The sequence below is a fragment of the Diospyros lotus genome, chromosome 8 (assembly GCF_014633365.1).
Source record: "Diospyros lotus cultivar Yz01 chromosome 8, ASM1463336v1, whole genome shotgun sequence".
In the NCBI taxonomy this organism is placed as follows: Eukaryota; Viridiplantae; Streptophyta; class Magnoliopsida; order Ericales; family Ebenaceae; genus Diospyros; species Diospyros lotus.
Genome location: NC_068345.1, coordinates 19,351,059 through 19,352,404, shown reverse-complemented (window position 1 = coordinate 19,352,404; position 1,346 = coordinate 19,351,059). Strand labels below are relative to the sequence as shown.

Below are 1,346 nucleotides of genomic sequence, written 5' to 3'. Positions count from 1 at the left end.
CCCTAATAGTGCTTCTAATACTTCATCCGAACCTATTCCAGAATTCATCAATATGGCAGATAATGGTAATGGAAATAATGGAAATCATGGAAATCATGGTAATGGAAATAATGGAAACAATGGTCATTTGGATGGTAGAACCATTAGAGAGCTGGCTGCACCTGATGTGCATTACCAGCCCCTATGTATTCAATACCCACAGTTGGATGCTAACTTTGAACTAAAATCTGGACTAATCCACTTGTTGCCCAAGTTTCATGGTCTTGCAGGAGAGGATCCACACAAGCATCTGAAAGAATTTCATGTTGTTTGCTCAACCATGCGACCACAAGGAGTAGATGAAGAGCAGATCAAGCTGAGAGCCTTCCCATTCTCACTTGATGGATCAGCCAAAGATTGGCTCTACTACCTGCCACCAGCTGCCATTACCAGCTGGGATGGATTGAAAAGGATCTTCCTGGAAAAATTCTTTCCAGCCTCCAGAACAGCATCAATAAGGAAGGAAATTTGTGGTATAAGGCAGATGAGTGGTGAAACTCTACATGAGTATTGGGAGAGGTTCAAGAAGTTGTGTTCCAGCTGTCCTCACCATCAGATAAGTGACCAACTCCTAATTCAGTATCTCTATGAAGGTCTAATCCCCATGGACAGGTACTTGGTAGATGCTGCAAGTGGAGGAGCTTTGGCAGAGAAGACCCCAGCAGCTGCACAAGAGCTGATATCAAAGATGGCACAAAATGCCCAGCAATTTGGCACCAGAATTAACACTCCTACAAAAGCCATCAATGAAGTCAATGTGGCTGCCACTATGGACCAGCAAAGGATGGAAAACAAGCTTGAGGAATTGGCTTCCATGGTCAGGCAGTTGGCATTAGAGAGAAAGCAACCCCAGCAGCAGCCTTGTGGCATTTGCTCCTTGCCATCCCATACAACAGATCAATGCCCACAGTTGCAAGAAAATAATGAATCTGTTGCTGGCATCTTCCCTGGTAGACCTTTCCAACAGCACAATCCACCTTTCCAGCAGCATCCACAACACAAGTATGATCTATACTCAGCCACCTACAATCCAGGTTGGAGAGACCATCCAAACCTCAGATATGGCAGCCCTTCCAGTCAACATGTGCACCAGCAGCAACCATACCAGAATCAACCATTTCAGCAGAGGTTCCATCCTTCAATTTCAAGCAACCATGCTCCACCACCAAGGCAGAATCAAGCCATGCAACAAGCACCACCATTACCCAAGTCAGAACCTACCTTAGATGATCTTGTTAAGCAACTAGCAGCCAACACACTCCAATTCCAACAGAAAACAGAAACCACAATTCAAAATTTGGAGACCC

General features: G+C 44.9%; 1 non-coding gene across 1 annotated transcript; it reads right to left on the bottom strand.

Annotated features, from left to right (window-relative positions):
- Positions 1-492: 492 nt before the first annotated feature.
- On the bottom strand, positions 493-597 carry LOC127809051 (small nucleolar RNA R71). The gene has a single exon (XR_008025057.1). It is a non-coding gene; the product is annotated as a small nucleolar RNA R71 (small nucleolar RNA).
- Positions 598-1,346: the final 749 nt, after the last annotated feature.